We start from the raw sequence: 16,922 nt of genomic DNA, 5'->3' as shown, positions 1-16,922 counted from the left end.
TCCCCTGGGGGCTGGGGGATAAGAATAGGCCCTCAGTTTTGGCTGTATTTGTCATAAGAGGCGACTAAGCAGCCACCGGGTAGATGGGACTCCTTAGCCTGGGAAGGCAGCTCATCTGAGAGAAGGAAAACTCTGATCCCAAACCTCCACTGCCTTGTGGCTACATCCAGTTATGGAAAAGGCTTCAGGAGTCAACCTCGAGGCAAAATCCAGAGCTGGAGTCCCTGAGGCAGTTCATGGCTGAACACAGTCACGTTCTGGCAACTCCTGCGATGCCACTGGAACCAACCGTATTGGCTTCTGCCTTTCCAGTGGACCATTTGGACATACCATTGGACATACCATCTATGGTAAGGCCACACCTGGAGTATTGTGTCCAGTTCTGGGCGCCGCATCTCAAAAAAGACATAGTGGAAATGGAAAAGGTGCAAAAGAGAGCGACTAAGATGATTACGGGGCTGGGGCACCTTCCTTACGAGGAAAGGCTACGGCATTTGGGCCTCTTCAGCCTAGAAAAGAGACGCCTGAAGGGGTACATGATTGAGAATACAAAATTATGCAGGGGATGGACAGAGTGGATAGGGAGATGCTCTTTACACTCTCACATAACACCAGAACCAGGGGACATCCACCAAAATTGAGTGTTGGAAAAGTTAGAACAGACAAGAGAAAATATTTCTTTACTCAGCGTGTGGTTGGTCTGTGGAACTCCTTGCCACAGGATGTGGTGACGGCATCTGGCCTGGACGCCTTTAAAAGGGGATTGGACAAGTTTCTGGAGGAAAAATCCATTACGGGGTACAAGCCACGATGTGTATGTGCAACCTCCTGGTTTTAGAAATGGGCTATGTCAGAATGCCCATTTCAGCCACACTAGACGCTGCCTTTTCAGCCACACTAGACGCTGTGCTAGAACCACCTTTCAGAGCGCGATACCATAGTCTTTCTAGACTGAAGGTTGCCAATACAATATGTCAGAATGCCAGATGCAAGGGAGGGCACCAGGATGGGGTCTCTTGTTATCTGGTGTGCTCCCTGGGGCATTTGGTGGGCCGCTGTGAGACACAGGAAGCTGGACTAGATGGGCCTGTGGCCTGATCCAGTGGGGCTGTTCTTATGTTCTTATTTCAGCGACGTGGAGAGGGGGAATTTGCTGCATGGGAAACAGTCTATCCTCCATATCTACTTTACCCAGGCTTCACACACTGGAGAGGACACTCTATTCCAGAACCACTATTCAGAGTGCGATACCATAGTCTTCCGAGACCGAAGGATGCCAACATTACATAAAATTTATCACATATAGTTATTAATTACAAGAAGGTTATGCACTGTTCACTCATAGGGAAAAGGAGGACATTTAATTTCTTTTTCAGTATATGAGGCTAAAAAAGAGGACATGTCCTGGAAAAAAAGACATCTGGTCAGCCTTGGGGGGGGGGGAAGAGAGAGTATGGGCCTGAGAACAGGGAAGCCACTGCACACATGAAGCTGTATGTGAGCTGGAGCTTCTCGATCAGGGCTTTAGTCTTCGGATCACTCCCACCCAAAAAAATCAGTGGGCAGACCTTAAATTTCAAAAACATAAAATCCAGTGAGATGTTTTCCACAATGTCTTTATGGAGAAATATTACTACGTTCATTACCACTTGGGCAGCCCAGTCCTCCATACAACCCCCGCGCACAGCAATGCAGCACCTGCTGTATCCCGGTGTGTGTGTGTCAGCCTCCAACGGCCTCCTCAGAGTAAAGGGACATTCGTTCCCTTGCCCCAGGGTAAGCCCAAGGCAGCCACCAGGTCGACTTGGACCTGCTCCAGTGAAATCTCTGGCTCACGTCCGCATGGACCCATGATGGTAGAGCACGCCCAGGAAGGGGGTGAGGATTTGGCAGACATCACTGCCTCTGAACCCACCCCCCTTCCTGGAACCAATCTGCCCTTCTCCATTCCCATTCCACCCATCCCTGCCCTTTTCTACCCCTCCCCACCTCCTTCCTGCCCCGTGTGATCTAACCTGCAGCATCAGGCATCCCCCGTTCCTTACCAGCTGGCCACTTATTGCTTCCGGTGGGGGGGCCAGGCTGCGCTCTCTGATGTGTTGTGTTTGCAATGGCCAGAAAGCGTGTTACACTTCGAACATGCATTCCAATGCCATAGCAATCTCTTAGGATTGCTGTGGGTACTTGGGTTTAGGATTACCTAGGAGCAAATCCCATTGGCTTCAGTGGAACTTACTTCTAAGCAAACATGCATAGGATTGTGCTCTGAATTTACTTCTAGCAAAGAACAGGGAAAGTGAACAATCTTGGATTTGGAATCTCTTTACATAACAGATTAAAAATGCAAATATGTTAATCCTTGCAGCTGCACTTAATAATATTCTGCATGTGTTTGGTATAAAGGAAATATTTACAAAGCTGATTTGGGTTCACACTCTTTGTTGCTTGTTGATTCACTTTCCTTTCATTCCATCACATTGTGCTTTTTCTTAAAGAACCTGAAGACATTTAACTAGCAAAAAAAAAAAAAGTGTTATGTTAACCTACACCCGTTTTTGCCACATGTTACCCCAATTTGTGAGCATTTTACACGACCAGAACAATGTGCATCCATTTTATGCAGCAAGTCATATAGGATATATAGGGCAGAAACAATAAAAGTGTCAAGTTAGATGAGTAAAAATCTCAGGCGAATACAACCAAAATTATGTTCTGTTAAATCCCATTTATGTCAATGATATAATATGCATATGCTTAATTTTGGAGCTGAAATAAATGAAATTTAATTGTTCTTAGTTTAGATCAGAGGTGCCGAAGTCATTTTATACAGCAGACTGAATGGCATTCACGGTGCCTGCTGAGGGCCAGATGTGATGTCATTAAGCAGGAAATGATGTCATTAAGCAGACGACAATCAGAAATAGGCTCTTTTTTCTTACTTGAGAACTTAGTTGCAGAGGAGAAAATATGAAAATTTTGATAATGTTTTCAAGATATGGGAGAATCTAATTATCACATGGACTTTCAGCAGTGCCACTTCTGCCATCACTTTGCAGCTTTAGCAGAGTCTCCCCTCTCACCCCTCTTGGTCTGCCTCATTCCCGCATATTGTTCTTCACCTTCCTCAACACCTTTCATCTCTCTCTCTCTCTCTCTCTGTCCCCTTCTTCCTTTTCCATACCAAGGAGTGGAGGGAGTGATGAAGCCAAGTAGGCAAACAGAGTTGGGTGCCCCTCATCAATCTGCTCCCTTTCAGCTGGCCTCATGAGTGGGCCAGCCCTGAAGATTCCTTTCCAAGGAATATCCCAACTCCAGCCCTCAGTGCTAAATCCTATTCAACCATCCAAGCTGTCACGGTAAGATTCACAGTGTTTCTGAAAATTGGGTGAAACTAAGCTTATTTATGAGAAAATCTAATCTTCAGCTTGGCTAGAGGTATGCCGATGGCACAGGCATTCCTAATCATATCACGATACAGGTTCCCTCCATTGGTACAACACAGACATTAACAGACCCATCTTTGCTGTCTGCTTTGCCCTGCCTCAGCTCTGTAACGTGAAGATGAGGGGAGCAGAGGAGGGTCTTGCAAATCACCAAACTCCCAAAGGATATAAAGAACCAGGGGATATCCACTCAAATTGAGTGTCAGGAGGGTTAGGACAGACAAAAGAAAATATTTCTTTACTCAGCGTGAGGTTGGTCTGTGGAACTCCTTGCCACAGGATGTGGTGATGGCGTCTGGCCTGGACGCCTTTAAAAGGGGATTGGACAAGTTTCTGGAGGAAAAATCCATTACGGGTTACAAGCCATGATGTGTATGTGCAACCTCCTGATTTTAGAAATGGGCTATGTCACAATGCCAGATGCAAGGGAGGGCACCAGGAAGCAGGTCTCTTGTTATCTGGTGTGCTCCCTGGGGCATTTGGTGGGCCGCTGTGAGATACAGGAAGCTGGACTAGATGGGCCTATGGCCTGATCCAGTGGGGCTGTTTTTATGTTCTTAAGCTGCCTGACTTGGAGAGCCTTGGAAGAGTCAGGTTTTGGTTCATACCCCAACTCTTGGCCAGCCAATGTAGTTTTTGAGACCTTGCAAATATGGGTGTCTGCTTGCTGGACAATGGGGTACTAGTCAGATGTTTCACAAGAGCCTCCCTTTTCCCTGAAACATCCCATCACCTTCTTCTTTGTTGGTGGTACATTCAAAAAAGTGACCCCCTTTCATTCCCAGGGACTAAGATGAAATACTGGGTCTCATTGTGTAACTGTTTTTTTAGCTGTGGAGAAGAAAACAAAAATATGCCTACAGGTCCCCAGCAGGGGTCTGGTATTTTCAGAAACAGCAAGTTTCCCAGAAATTCTTCTTTCTTTAACCATTTTGGTCCCAATAGTGGATGTTCCCACATGGAACCTGAAGGTATCTTCCAAGCATCTCTCATTGTGTGTGACATTCTGCACTGAACTCCATTTTGTAAAAACAAAAAATACGCCTCCGCTTTCTCCCTTTCACTCTGTCTCCTTCTTTTTCCAATCTAGGGAGTGGGGAAAAAATAAGTGGAGGTGAGTGGATGCCAGGGACAGATCCAAAGGGGGCCATGGGTGTGTGCCCTCCCAAACTGGAAGGAAGGGCCACAGGGGAAAGGCACCCACTGGGATAGGGAGCAAAGTTGGGCACCAGGTGAACACCCACAATGGGTGGGGCATCGGTGGCGAGATCGCACTCAGCCAAAGGAGCCAAGTTGGAATGGGAGCCCAGGTCTACCCTGCAGGTAGATCAGGGCTTCAGGTCTGGGCTGGGGCCCAGATCTACCCACCCACCAAGGCATGGAGGCCAGAAGTTCAATCAGGTGCCCAGGTCTACCTGCCTCCTTGACCTGGGCTCTGGGGTTAAGGTAGTGTTCATGCCCCCCCCCCCAACACAAACACTGGATCCACCCCTAGTGGATGCTCCCCTCCAATCTGCTGCCTGAGGCAACTGACTCAGAGCCCAATCCTGTGGTCGGCGGCACGGCTCCGTGCTGCCAGCCACAGTCGCAAACATCGCAAATGTAAGGCACTTTTGCAGGGCTCACCGCAGGCTCCCGCCGGTGCCGGCCGATACTGGGCTAGCGCCAGGCGGTGGTCCAAGTTCCGTGGCTCCGTGGTCTCCCAAACCTCTGGGCTGCCGAACGGGAGGCAGGGGCATGGACAGGGATGGGGGGAGGCTGGTGGGGGTGGGCAGGAGGCGTGCCAGGGGGCGGGCGGGAGGAGGATTCGCGGAGCTGAGTTCCGCAGGATCCAGGGTGCTCGTGGAGGGCCGCGCGCCCTACACAAGTGCCTTTATTGCACGCCTTTACTGCACGCCCTACACGAGCCCCCCATTGCGGGGCTGCTTCCCTCACACATCTCATTTCCTGCTTTGATTTTGCAGCACATTTTGCACTTGCTTTCTTTTTTGGTGTGGAAAGAAGGCGGAAGCCTTTTGAAGCAAATTAGTCATCCATTATTTTGTTCTGGATCCTGCTTCTCTCGATGATCACAGTGGCTCCTCAAATTCTTTGACTGCTATGATCCTGCTTTGTTTTAATCATTCATTCACTTGTTCCAACACCCAGTGGCATCACCAGCACCCAGGGCATGTGTCGCCCCCCACGCCATGTGACACCCCCTCATACCCACCCAGAGTGACACGTGCAACCTGGTTGCACGTGCAACCTGGTCACACCAGTTGCACATAGTTCAGAAGTGACATGATGATGTCATTGCTTCATCACGTGCACCACCTAATTGCTTCCAGGGCAGCCATTTCTAGCCGTTTGGAGCCTGGGGGCAGGGCCTAAGAGAGGAATTTTATCAGGGGGTACAAAGTTTCTTCTGGGCCCCTTCCCAAAGGGGGAGGGGCGCAATGGGGGCAGCAGAATGGGGGGGGGCAAAATAGGGCAGGGGGAGGGTGCTGACAGCCACAGTAGTCTTTGAAGCCCAGGTCTACTAAGCTTCTTGATGCAGAGCCCAGGTCAACCTGACATGCAGCAATTGGCAGCTAGATAAAGTAATATGAAAAACCAAACACACTCCTAAGTCTCTCTAAAATCTTTGAAATATAGAAAATCAATTTCAGAAAATTAACATCATCGTATTAGGCTTGTACTAGAATGGACCAAAATGAACTTCTGCAGCAGCTGTAGCCCCACAGCTGGGTCCCTGAGCTTCTATACAACTCCTTCATGGTTATGGGATCCCCAAGCCAAAGAGCTACTGTGGCAGGCCAGGTTCCTCCCAGATTAACACTGTGTTAAGGACGATCATGGATGCTTTCCTGGGCCTGGTGTGTATGGCTTGCGGCAGCAGTTAACACTCTATGCATGTGGTTGTGCCCAGCTTCATGTGCTGGCAGTGACTTCAGGTAAGATAGGAAAACGTCAGGTCCTAGGAACTTTCTGGGCTCCCTCCTTTGGCTCCTGGGCCCCCTTTCTGGCCCTGGGCCCAGGTACAAATTACCCCCTTTACCCCCCTCTCCTAGGCCCTGCCTGAGGGTGGAAGGTTCCATCCACTGCCAAACGCAGCACAGGTCTCCGCTCAGTGGGGGCTTTGACCCTCCTGGGCACGTTACCCGGTGTGAACCACCCCTGTGTTCCCCACTTGCTATGCCACACTCTGTGATAAGTTCCATTCATTTTTTTTTCCTCTTAGGTGACTTCCATAAGTGGCCCTTAAACTGGCTTTTGCATTTTCTGCAGCTTTAGAACAGACAAGATTTACACAGACTAAAATAAAGATAGATTTTCAAATGGCACTGTTCAGCTTCCTGTACTGCACTATCATGATCTGCAGACAACAGATTCCAACCAAATAAGTATTAGTGCTAACTGATCCCAAACATGTTGATGCAAAAGGAAGCCCCAGCGAACTGAAAGAGAGGGTTAATCGCAGCCGGAGCATCACTTGTGAAAATGCATTCTGATGGACTCGCTGCCTGGCTAGGGTTCAGTTTAGGCAATTTACACCTTTCCCTCCAAATCATCGGAGTGCTCAAGCATTGCCAACTAATCAGAAAAATGTTTGTTCTTCAGCCTTCACAGCAGCTTGAGTTGCAAAAGCCAGCCAGTAAAGCGATTTGCCTTGTTAAAGGCAACAGTAAAAAAGAGTTGGGGGTTCTAATTCCAGGCCAGATCTCTGCCAACTCCAGCTCAGTAGCTGCCCAGATGGCTTTGCACCTGAACATACTTGTCTGAATGCTAAAGTCACTCACCTCTTGCTGCAGGCCCAGCTCCAGGGTAAGTGCAAAGGCACTAACTGGGTTGCCACAGAGCCCTCATTCTCACTGAACTCCAAACTCCTCCTCTGCATAGATCTCTGCTGGATGCCTCTCTGTTGCAGGCTTCTCAGCTCAGCTGCTCTCCATTTAATACAAAATAAGCTAAAAACACAAGTTGTGGCTGAGCGAATACGTTTGCTTTTAAGCTCTAGAGACTTTACATTTTTATTTATTTATTTAATGCTTCCCAGGCCGTTGTGATCTGAAATTTACACAGTTTGCCACCTATTCTCACGTCAAAAGCATATTCTCCGAAGCAGTTCTGATGCCTTTCACTGGTGTGCACCAATATTTTCTATGTTTACAGTACACAAAGGCTTAGATGGTAAATGATGTTCCTTTTGTTTTGCTTATAACAGCTCTAACAAAGAAAATACCATTTCACACACTTAGCACTTGAAACTGATTGCCACATGATGGAGCGACAACCACTAGTTTAAAAAGGATGAGACAAATTCACAGACGATGGATCTATGGACGGGTCCTGGCTTTGACACCTAAAGACATGCAAGCTCCATGTTTGGGTCTCTCTCTCTCTCTCTGATTGACAGTTGGTGGTTGCAAGTAGCAAGGGATTGCTCAAACATCCCTGCTTTGAATTTTGCTTCTTTCATGATGTCATAAGCTAGTCTTCGGCAAGTCCTTTCAGCTTCAACTCCCCAAATGCAATATTGGTATAATAATCCTTGCTTTATAAGTTTGATGTAAGAATTCCATGTGAAGATGCATACATGAGGAGCATTTTGCACACTCTGGAAGCACTACACAAATGCTACGAATTATTACTTTTCTCCCAGAGGAAAAATCTGCTGGGTAGCAGCTTTGGATCAGGAGTGTGGTGAAGGGCTAAAGTCCCCTCCCCACATACAATAGTCACGATTCAGACTGGGCCTCCCAAGCTGGTAGTATAATAGACCCACAGATCCAAAGCACGTGCTAAATATCCCATCTAGTTTAGCCCTGAGAGACAATGGGCTGCCCAAAGCCAATCAGACTCAACTTCATCACTGAGCGTGGATCTGAACCTGCCTCTCCCTGCTATGCCATGTTTAATTATAACCTTGAGAAATAAACCCCAAACCCCCAAGAAACAAGGGGGGGAAAAAATCTTCAGCTTACCTGACACCAACAGATCACCACCAAAATGTCACATCAAAACAGTACAGTACCCTTCAATTTGTGGTCCAATCCATTGTTTAAACTCATTAAGTTCCTTGCATCTCCAACTTTTCTGTCCTGCACAGAGAACTTTGCCTTGAGCACTCTATGAACATTAACTAGTAGAGCATTGTGAAGGATAGATAAATACTATTTTCTTGTTTGATTGATAGATGATGAAATGGAGGCATAGAGCCATGAAATTACATGGCAAAAAGCAACAGGGTGCAGTGAACAGTGCCCAGTCATGGGTCTAGAATACGTCCCTTCTAATCCCAGAATTTATGTATATATATTTGCCAATTAATTGTTGGATCACATTGCTGCAATGCCTTGATTTCTTTTTTCCCTGCCTCATTTCATCATGCATAGGATATCTTAGAATAGCTTAGAAATTCTTAGAAATTCTTGGAAAATTCTTGGAAATAGCTTAAATAACAAAAAAAAAAAATCTCAAATCATTTTCTAGGAAAATTATTCAGGGAAATTCTAGGTGAGAGCTAAGATAAGTATTTGGAATTAGGGTTCATTGCCAAGCTGGAAGGGCCACTGAAAGCCATCTTGCTCAATCTCTTGCATTAGTAACATGTTTCCCATGTGCCCAATGAACAATCCTAATTATCTGTACATTAGCCAATGAACCAAATTCACTGAAAGGAAAAGAAAATAAGCATGATGACCCTCCAACGTGTTGACCACAGACAGCCTGCCAGGTTCTTGGGGTAAATGTCCTGTGTGCTAGGTTTGGTGTCAGTATAATAGGGAAAAATAAGAGACAACAATTGCCGGCCTGATAGGGTTGTTTTCTAGCACAGACACAGTGGGTCAAAGTTGAGTACTTCCTCAAATATGTCTCTGATTAGTAGAATCGTCTACTCTTAGGTGAGTCTGATGTCAGGTTGGTGGTATTCAAAATCCTGAGATTTCTGGGGCAGGCTTGGTGATATCACAAGACTGCCAACCTCTGAAAAAATATATGGTAATTAGAGTTTCTGTCACCCAGTGTGGGAGGCCAGTGCATCACCCTCATGATGTACCTCCTCCCATGCAGTGGAAAGGGCAACACCCTGGGGAGTGGGTGTGGTGATGAGTGTGGAGGGTCATCATTGCCCTACCCCTGTTGTTTTCTGGCTATAACTTTTGATAGAATAGAGATGTTTCAACGCTGTTTGCTTCATTGCATTTTGCATGAAATTATGCATTGAATGATACATAACATGATGGTATTATTCAAAAATACTAAAATTTTAAAAATTTTGGCCAGTAATTTTGGCCAGTAGCGTAGCCCCCCCCCCCGTGCATGTCACCTGGTGCGGTCTGCCCCCCTCCCACACCACTCTAGCAATGCCACTGGACCCAATGATGATGGAGCAAGGCCCAGTGGTGGATTCAAAATGTCCTGAGATTAACCTTTGCCGCCTGTCCACATTTTAATATTTTGCTTGCAACGAAGGCTGGCCTTCATTGTACCTGACCAAACGGCACATACGATGACTATGCTTCCCTGTCTGAGGGAGCCTGCTCCAAAGCAGTCCCTGGAACAAAGGTTCTGTCCAAATAAGAGTTCAATTATTCAAAGTGTATCATTCCTCTACGGTTCCCAACCTGTGGTCCGCGGAGAAATGGTCCGTGAGAAAAAATATATTGCCTTCGATTACTTCCTGTGTCTCACTGAGTGAGCACTTTTCCACGGACCACCAGATTGGGCAAACAGACCTCCCATTGCCAGCAATGAATTGTCAGCTGCGACTGTGGATGGTCCATTCTCCACCCTCTCCAATGGTCCATGGGGGAGCACTGGCTTAGGAGACACTTCCCTGTGGACCACCAGAGAGGATGGGGAATGAATTGCTCACAGCTTCAGCCAGTAACAAAAGCAGCAACCCTAAAATCTTCTCTATAAATAATGAATCTAATAAACCTTCTACAATTGATGCAAATTTAATTGTATTAATTGTGCACGGGAGTGGGGGGCTGCATGTGGGGCAAGATGATTCCAATTTTACCTCAGTGGTCCGTGGGCTCCTAAAGGTTGGGAACCACTGCTCTACAGAGACGGAGCACATTCAAAAAAGGAACACACCATTTATACAGGAACCATCTTTTCATTCCTCCCTCTCCCTAAACCAAACGTGAAACCAACATAGCCTATGGGCTGCACAGGACGCCTGCGAGAGAAAAAGCTGACAATCCCAGTCACACAGCAGCATTTTCTCAATTGGATTTTGTATAGCAAATCATACCACACTGACGTTCCTATGGCAAATGCTACCAGTGCTTCCTATTCATTTTTTTTCTGTTGGCCAAATGGCGTGTTGCACATACTTGCTTATTTCTTTCCTCAAACTCTTTGCAAATGGAAAACAGCCATGGGAAGCTGCCCTCGGGAGTGAGAGAACAGCAGTGAGAGGTTTCTGCTTAACCCCTTTGCATCCTTCCATTATCTGCTTGAGACCATCCCTCAGTTGCTTTTCTTCTTTGGGGCAAAATATACAGAGACTCGATGTCTTTTTCTGTGCATAGGGAAAGCAGCAGAAGGGGGTATGTTTTAAGTCAGGGGAAAGTAGCAAGCACATATCCATACTGTACAGTTTGCCAAGTGATTACAGTTTTATCTGAAACAGGAGAAGCTGACATATCCCAACATTTTGCCAACGAGATCTCTGGAAGTGCAGATTCTTCACTAAAGGGTAAACAATGTTTCAGCCCTTCAGAACATGCGCTGAGAGCAAATCAACACAGTGACGGTATTTGGGTTTCTGTGTTCAAATGTAAAAGGTCTTTTCAGCTGAACTTCATCGAAAGTACAAAACAGTTGGACATCCTGTGCTGAAATAGCCTTCCCCCAGATACCTGGGTCAGAGTCCTTAAATTTGTTCCTCTATTTAGATTTCAGACCTATCCTACCCCAAATGCCCCAATGAGAGTTAATTATAACATCTGAAAAACAGAAGCATCTTATTAAATACTGTAACGTAACAATAAATTTTTTAAAAACGCCTGTGTTCTGTTTATTTGAAAGGGCTCATTTGCGCAGACCCAGCCATATGTTTTTTTTGTAACAGGAGAACCCTGAGGCAACGTCAGCTGTGAACAGGAACCAAAACTTACAGCCCCATCTTAATCCAGGTTTAGTTGGCCTACATAAGCAGAGGCAGGCCTCCTGGGGATGCCATCCAAATGCCTACTTGTTGTAATTGACTAAGGGTGCAATCCTAACCCCTTATGTCAGTGCTTTCCAGCACTGACATAAGGGCAATGCAGCTCTGAGATAAGGGAACAAATATTGCCTTACTTTGAGGAGGCCTCCGTGAGTGACACCCAACTGCAGGATGCGCACATACCCCATTGGCACTGCTATGCCAGTGCTGGAAAGTACTGACATAAGGGGTTAGGATTGAACCCTAAATGTAATCAATCATGCCAGCCCAAATACAGAGAAGCATTCAGATTTTCTTCAGTAATGCTTTATTCACTACAGAATGTATATATTTGCTTTGGAATAATTCTCTCTCCCTCTCTCCAAACAAACGTATGAGTATATTATGGGAAAGTGACATATACATGTATTTATTTACTAAGGGCCCAATCCAACGCGGTGCGTGCCGGCTCACCACTGGCGCGCACTGTCGCAAACATGCCACAAGGCACGTTTGCGGTCCTCAGCATTGGTGGAGTACCAGAGCTCTGCCACTTGGCGGTCATGGGGCAGCAGAGAGGTAGATGGAGGTGTGCCAGGGGAGGGAGAGGGGTAGGAGGGAATCAGGACCTGTGGAGCTTTGCTGAGCCTCTGTGTTGGGCCACCTGCCCGACACGGAGGCTCTTACTTCTACACTGACCCTTGGGTCACCATAGAATTGAGTAGCCCCATGTCATTGTGTCATCCCCCTAACCTGTGCAGTCACCCACTCCTCTATGCATACATGGCCGTGGCCCTGGAAATGCCTCCATTTGGAGCGGTACATAGACCAGGGTAGGCAGGAGGACCCATTTTGCAGAATTCGCTGTGTGCGTCTGGTGAGTGCTGTCATACCCTCCAGTGGAGAGGGCAGAAAACTGCCATTCAGCCATGGGGGGCTCTATGGACCCCTTTCCCTAGCTTAGCTATGCCACTGTTAAGGGCTTTAAGTAAATCTTGATATTGAGGGCCAAACTACACATTTTTGAAAGGTGCACTTAAAACTGGATGTATCTCTTCTTTCACAAAAAATACTTATAGTGTACGGCAGGGGTGATTCTGATGTGAACCCTTTCCCTTTATATTGTTTTCTTATGAAAAAATCACCCCAGTTGTTCTTTGCCCCCAATAGCTACTTTGGGAGCAAATAGCGGCTGTTGCGGGGACATGTTTTGACTGAAAAGCAGCTCTGAGGGAAGGAGCTAAACCCTTCCTCCCTGTGTGCTGGTCAGAGCCAGGATTAGATCCTTCCCCAAGTTGCACTTTGTGAAGAAAGAGGCACTTTCTATTGTAAGCCGGCCTCTTAAAAATGCATTTAGGCAAATGCGTAGTTTGACCCCAAGCTAAGCTTTATCGTAACATTGAACTCTTCTGTAGTGTTATCATCCCTACATACAATAAATATCCTAGTAACTGAATAAAAAGAGTGACATGACACCACTATCTTGTCATTTAAATGATAAAAGCATAGCCTTGAAACATACTACCATCTCAAGTGTCTCTCTAATCAGAATCTGTCTCTGAAAAACAAGTAACTTCTCATTCTGAATTTTCATTTATGGTTGGCAACCTTCAGTCTTGAAAGACTATGGTATAAGCATACAGCACCTGGTATTCCCTGGTGGTCTCCCATCCAAGTATTAACCAGGCCTGAACCTGCTTAGCTTTATCTCTATGGATTTCAGAGAAGCAACGCTTGACATGGAATTGAAGCTTTTCTACTCTGCTGCATGTTAGCTTGTTTCTTGCTTTGGTGTGTATGTTGACCGGTGCCTATCAACCAGTGGTACTAGTATTACTTGTGGAACTCGATGGTAGGGCATGTGATCCTTGGCCTCACTTCCATGGTGACTACATGGTACTGCCTAGCCTGAAAGTGGCTGGGATGAAGGTATATCAGTGAGTAAGATGGGTGTTGAGAAAAGTGGTCCTTTAAAAAAAAAATAAATTAAAAAACCGTCCCCAAAGGCAAAAGCAAACAAACAACTCAACATAAAACACAAAACCAAAAAGATTGAAAAACACTGACACAGACCAAACTTTGACCAGTGTCTTTCATATCTTGCAGAAGATGGAGGAACCTGATATAGGGTGAGAGAAGTCAATGGTTGTAGGAGCCTGCAGTATAGGCACCCCCCATATCCGCAGGGGTTCTGTTCTCCCTCTGTAGATATGGAAACTGCAGATATGTGAGAATCCAATTCAAACAGCAGGCCCTGCACCCACCCCTTAGTTGTTGTTTAGTAGCACTGGTAGTGCTGGTGATTCTTGCTTTAACAAAGCAACATTTTTTGCTTCACTGAAGATCAATGTGTAGGCAACCAATCCACATGCTACAGACAGGAAACTAACTTAACATTAAAAGGAAGCACTTCCTGTTAATGTTCAGTATTGCCTGGTCCAAGTTCACCAGGCAATTTCATGGTTGAGAAGGGATTTGGACCCAAGTCTCTCTTGTCCTGATCTGACAATCTAATCACCACACTATACCATGCTGAGAGTCCAGCACGATTCATCTTAACCCCAGTACATTAAGCCGGTAATTAACTGACAGGCTTAATATTGGAAGTAGACTGGAAGTAGTCCAGTCCTGTTATGTCTCAAAACAGATTGGTGCATGCGGTGGCAGGAAAATGACACTGGAATAAAGTGTTCATCCCTGTTCCTCAGTCCCAAGACAGATCAGACACTTCCGATCCACTTGCAGTTAATGTTGGGCTCTTTGTGGATGAGTGCAATCCCTGCATTTCAAAACTGAAGCAAGGAATGAGATGTGGAATCTCTTTGACCATGTTTACTTTCGACAATGAAACATTTTTCCCAGGGTCAGCTGCAGATTTGAAGGCCTCTCAGCAAACTACCTTCCTTGGGCTTCCTTCTACCTCACTGTCGTGCTGCAAGCTCTTGTGGTACCCATGACTGGGTCTCTCTCTCTCTCTCTCTCTCTCTCTCTCTCTCTCTCTCTCTCTCTCTCTCTCTCGTGCTTTCCTGATTTGATACATAGAGCACAGAGAGCCCCCCAAATTCACTGTGTTCCTCCCTTACTTTTCACCTCTGCTGCCACAGGACATCTTCCTCCTCCTCCCTCCTGTGCCCATTCTCAGTACTACGCTCGGCCTTCCAACAAAGCAGAGAATGGGCATGGGAACGAGAAGGGAGAAGTGGCCTGCCTCTACCTCTGCAGATGGCAGCTGCGAATGGGCTGGGAGGAAGCAGTTGCCACCAGTGGCGGTGGCAGCTACAGCTTTCACCGGCAGCAGCAGTGGGGGCTGTTGCTGGCAGCCAGCAATGGGTGAATATATGGGGCAGCCAAGGGAGTATGGTGACTGCCTCTGCCATGATACCATCACGGGTGCCAGGGCTCAATAAAAGACTGACCCTCAGTGGGTCCTGAGAGAGTCAATCTGCCACTACAACCAGTGATGTCACTGGGAGGGGAGTGCAGGGGGTGTGGACCATACCAGGTGACACCCTCAGGGTGTATGTGACACCACTGATGGCCAACATTTTGGAAACCATTTAGAAAATTTGTATTTATGAATAACACCATCATGTTATATATCATTTGAAAGGTAATTCCATGCAAGGCACAGAGGAGGTCTCTGTGTGATTGACAGTGGGCCCTGAACCCTCAGCAGCTTTCCAACCGTGCTGTCCCTGAAGCAGGCCATGACTTCTCCTCTGGCATCAGATCATTCCCCTGGGCTGTTTTGCCTGTGTTCCCAGCAGGCTCCTCTGCTTCACCTCTCATGTATTTATTTTGAGACAGCCCCCACCCCCGAACTTTGAGGCTTCTTTCTTGCTTTTGTTTGTGAGCACCATTGTTATCATTCACAGTCGATACCCTTAGTTAGAGCAAATAAAAGAGGGAGAGATGTCAACAGGGCCGCACACAGCGCGGTCGTGGAACCGGCATGATACACCAGTGGTGAAATTTGCTCAGCGGAAAGCCACTGATGTTAATTGAGCCTGATAAAGGATTACATTGCTTGAGGACCAATAACACCATTAGCAGTTGGGCACATAAAAAATAAAGGTCATCCCATCGCATGCTGCAGGGACTAATATGATCTCCATGGGAGCACCCCGGAAACATTCCCCCCCCCCTCGCCATCACACAGCACAATAGACCAGGTCAACCTTGCAAAATTCCATTCGTTCAGGGAGAATAATATTTTCTGACATGCAGATAAAACACAATTTGTGCATTTCTTTTATCATCATCGCAACAGTCATGGTTGAACAGGTAGGTGAGCCAAGTTGCCACCCTTTGTAATCCAGATCGGGGACAGATTGAAGGATGCAGAATGTCTGTGCTCAGGTTTCAGTACATCCTGGTCATGTTTTCAAAAGTGTGCAGGGAGAGCAAATTTCTGAGGCAGCAAAGAGCAACAGCTGATGTTCTTTCTCAAAACACCAGATATTGAAAAGACTAGAACAACCTTAATAATCGTCAGGTGTCCTCACCTCACCAGCATAGAGGCCTCTAGCCAAACACGAGGTTAAGTATTTAGGGAACTGATCTGATACTTGTTGGAATACAAATGTTCCTTGTTACTGTTGGAAATTACTGGGCCTACATTCTAGTGGAAGCAAAATTCATTTGCATCCTTTCTCTTTCTGGAAGAGCTCCTTTGCCAGGCCATAATTCAGTCAATTGGGTATCTCCAGGCTCCAGCTTCATCTGCTGAAGTCTTCTGCCTTTTATGCAGCTCTTCAAAGGACAGTTCTGCCAGGGAGGAACGAAAGTACCTAACAGAGCAACCTACTACACCTGTGCCAGTGATGGAGTGGGAGTGATGAACCCAGGAGATGTGTAATCAAATCACATCTACTCAAGAGCCAGGCACACCAGCACAGAGGCCCGTGGCAGCTGATAGAGACCAGATCCTGGCCCTGAGAGGGTAGATTTGCGCCAGCCAAGGGAGGCTGGTGCGGGGGATGAGAGATGGTGGCAGAAGGGTGGGGCAGAAGCAGGGAGGGGATGGGATGGGGGAGGGTGGACCAGGAGGCAGATCGGGACCAGGAGTGAGGCGGGATTGGTTGCCTCAGCGCAGGTCGAATCCTAATCCCCACTCCTGGCCCAAACAGCCTTACAGGAGCTGCTCAGATTTGTGCCAGCAAAATCACTGGTGCAGATCCGAGTATCCCCATAGGAGTGGCTGGGTCTCAACACAGGGTAAGGAGAAAAATATCCCTTTACCCAAAGGTGACCTCCAGGCAGCACCTAACTTGCGTGGGATACAGGCAACTTGGTCTGGCTGTTCCAGTGCAAGTTAGGACTGCGCTCTAAGA

This window comes from Tiliqua scincoides, chromosome 7 (assembly GCF_035046505.1).
Source record: "Tiliqua scincoides isolate rTilSci1 chromosome 7, rTilSci1.hap2, whole genome shotgun sequence".
NCBI lineage: Eukaryota > Metazoa > Chordata > Lepidosauria > Squamata > Scincidae > Tiliqua > Tiliqua scincoides.
The sequence above is the reverse complement of the archived record's forward strand: the minus strand, read 5'-3'. Positions refer to the sequence as shown.